The 3,575-nt window shown below is 40.6% G+C and overlaps 1 long non-coding RNA gene across 1 annotated transcript; it reads left to right on the top strand.

Moving 5' to 3' along the window:
• The first annotated feature begins 1,093 nt into the window (after positions 1 to 1,093).
• Positions 1,094 to 3,569, top strand: LOC128276049 (uncharacterized). The gene is made up of 4 exons (XR_008269346.1): positions 1,094 to 1,554; positions 1,649 to 1,822; positions 1,936 to 2,902; positions 3,006 to 3,569. It is a non-coding gene; the product is annotated as an uncharacterized LOC128276049 (long non-coding RNA).
• Positions 3,570 to 3,575: the final 6 nt, after the last annotated feature.

The raw sequence follows: 3,575 nt of genomic DNA, 5'->3' as shown, positions 1-3,575 counted from the left end.
ACACAGTCAACAAATCTCTCAAATGTCGATCGTAACAGTATTATGAACACTGTCGATATCAACATCCGTATTAGCACACCTATCATCATTGTGAACATTTTACTCTCGCACCCTTCTATATACTCATTATGGTTGCAAAAGAATCCACATGGTCTACATTTAACTTCTGACACCAATTTCCCCTGATCAAGCCCACAGTTGTACGTCACAAGGCCATAGAACAACCCACTAACTTCACCTGGCCCTTGTACCTCTATCTGGTGTTCGTTATATCTTGTGCAATTGACATCATCATGTATTGTCATGACGCCATCTTTCACACTGACCTTCTGTTTTCCAGAAACGTAAACTGCTACCATAAATAGCATTATAATAGTGGGTAACACACGGTGCATAAATGATGAATCTTTGCGAGCTCCACTCGGTCGCGGTTTTCACGTTAAATGATTTTAACGCATTTTAACGCAGATACATTGTATGTGTCGATTTCATACTGTCCAATGCGATTCTAAGGCGCGATACTGTAACCTTTCTAGTTTGGTTATAAGTGCTTTGGCTGCCCAGTGGAAGCAGAAGCTACCATATTACAAGACGGATCTGATCGTTGTCTTATACAACCTCAGGAGATCTGTTGGGTGTGGTCCCCACCAGAATCCTGTGATCGTCCTAAGAAAATTGATCCTTTTGGTGCATTTCTGTAACACGTGCTCAACATGGATTTTCCAGTTAAGCCGGCTGGACCTGGACCAGACCTTACGGTATCTAAAAGAGTCGGTAATTTTGATCTTCGACCCGCAAAGGGAAGAGATCGAATTTGGGATTGTAATCTCCTCTCTATACATTATTCTCTGTATTGCTAGAAAATGAGAAGATTACCATCTCAGTTTTCGTTGGCGAAAACTCGATACCTAGGTTCTTTGACCACTCTGCTAGGTTATCGGGGGTGGTAAAGGTGGTGAAGTTGCTGAAGATCTGTCGAGGCGACGAAAATGTCGTCAATGTACACGAAGACGAAATCTTATGGAATGCTTTCTTCAGCTCCACCTTGGAAACAATGATCTTTCCGGCCAGCATGGTGGTGAAGTCCAGAGCTATATTCATGATTCACTTATCCGGCTACTGATTAATGAGTAGATACAATAACTCAAGATAAATAAGATTCCCTCCACCGGTTATTATCTATAGAGATGTAATTTATTACAACAAACGGTACAAAGAAAATATTACAGAAAAAAGAACACCAAAAACAAAACAGCAAAAAAACAATTATAATATAATTGCTTAAAAAAACGATGATAGTAAAAAAATAAGAGCAACTCATAAACATGCCCAATAAATATATTGGCAAATATATGAAACAAACGAATGGTTAAAAGTAAAAACGTACTGAGAACAAAAGCAGCAGTGGTAACTACAATACGGCAGATTTGCAAAAGGCACCGTCAATATCAAATGACACCGGTGCACAAAAAACTCTTCGATTAAGCCGGGCAACACTAATGCTGTGCAGGGCCTTCTGGACGACGTCGACAGCAACAGAAACATCAATATGAGGTGAGGCAATTTGTCTAAATTTGTCAACTGTCTTGTTGTAGATGATGTTTTACATTTTGTAATTTTTCCCCTTCAATATACTCCCTTTCCGCAGGTCTACATCGCGTCCTTTAACGACTCATGGAGGATTCCTTTCAAGTAGAATTTAAGTTTTGGGAACCAGTAGAAGTCACACGGGGGTACCAAATATGCCGAATAGGGCGATCTCACGCTATGAGAATAGTCTCCGAAATAGCCTGCTTCGATCAACCCCCACTTAATGTCCAAGGTTCGTAGCCTGCTATGTTGTGGTTTTCTAACAGTTTCCACAATGTCGTGGGTCTGTTCGGTTCATAATCTTTTTTTCTGTTGATTCCTAATGGCTAATGTTCTTTCTTTTAGACCAAGATCCTGGTCGGTGCTCGATGGGTCTGCATAGTAGCCATACAGATTTAAACAAATCAACGAAGTATCGGTAGCCAGTGTTCCACACTAGCACTATAAAATACAATCGCCCTAGTAGCAGCACAATGAGCCGATGCAAATAAGACGGCTAACTTAAGGAGTACTAAGCGTATGATACCCTACGTCGTCCTGGATGGACAAATGAAGAGGCAGTCTTTTTGACACACACGAAATAAACGCAGTATCGACATCGCGATGGACCACAACGTTCTAATCGGTGAAACCTGGCTGCGTTTTGCAAGGATTCAACAACCGAAGGAGAGGCTTGGAAAGCAATACAAGATAAGCAAGCTGGAGGTTCCTGAACGGTTTTTTGTTGAAGAACTCAACGGTGATAACGGTGGACTGTCATTAATTAAGCCTTGCTTGCCTGAATGATCTGTGTACCAGGAGGATGTAGTGGATCATACATGATACCTGGAGGGTGATAGAGGGGCGGTACGATGTTACGAGCCGTGCAAGCACGAGCAACAAGGGCCAATATCCAAGCCCGTCAAAAGTATGTGGACGAGACAAGCGAGCGTGGATGCACTCTCGAGCAGATGAAGGGGAGAAACAGGACAGAAATGGCGATATCTGTCTCCTACTATATGTCAAAACGCTTCAGCAAACAAATACGATGATGCCTGTGATTGAATCAAGAACTAAAAGCGTAAAGTAAGAATAAGAACAGCAGCAATAGTACTACAATATGGCAGTTAAAGAAAAGCCAAAGGTCAATATCAAATGACTGCGGTATGCAAAAACACACTTCAATGAAAAAGGGCAAGAGTTAATACTCTGCCGGGACTTCTGCACTATGTCGACAACAAAAGAACATCAATGATCAAAACTCGTAGCTGATGTAATAATATAGATCACGGGAGTAAAAAAACAACTGCATTCATCTTCCTTAAGCTTGAAGGTACGTACCCACTTATATTTCCAACATCTAACAGTTTCCATAATGCCGTGGGTCGCATAATACCATTCTGCTGATCTCTAATCACTAAAATATCATCTTTTAGATCGCGATTCTATTCGGCAGGCGATGGCGACCCCAGAAGGAGTCCGTTTCTACACGACACAGCGATTACTGCCAGCTATTAGCACTCCTGCATCGTGTCTCCACCTCAGACATGCCGAGCTCAAACAAGCCACGAAATGCCGGTTGCCTAGGACCAACATTAGCAGAATAAAAAAGCAATTGTCTCGGTACCATCACAAATAGCCGGAAAAATCCACACGGGTTATTTTGTACGTTAACATTCGATAGGGTAGGATAGGTTCGATAAGATACTTCAAAAGTTTCTATTATATAATATAATTAGATAGATACATATAAACCATTCTCAGACTGAAAAACAGAGTTGCATGCCTATGGCAAGATATAAAACACCGGAAAATAAGAATCAATTTGATTGGATATAAAATCTGAAATAGCTTAAAGCGATAGAATATCATGTTGCCTACAGAAACTAACGATAATTTTAAGAAACAACCAACATTATTAGAGTGATCACCAAACGTTTGTTTTTTCTAGGTTTAGTTGCAAAGCTTTCTTACATTTTAAAAGTTAACAATAATGTGTAATGTAT

The sequence above is a fragment of the Anopheles cruzii genome, unplaced genomic scaffold (genome assembly GCF_943734635.1).
Source record: "Anopheles cruzii unplaced genomic scaffold, idAnoCruzAS_RS32_06 scaffold00379_ctg1, whole genome shotgun sequence".
In the NCBI taxonomy this organism is placed as follows: Eukaryota; Metazoa; Arthropoda; class Insecta; order Diptera; family Culicidae; genus Anopheles; species Anopheles cruzii.
Note: the sequence above shows the minus strand (reverse complement) of the source record. Positions and strands in the feature narration are given on the sequence as shown.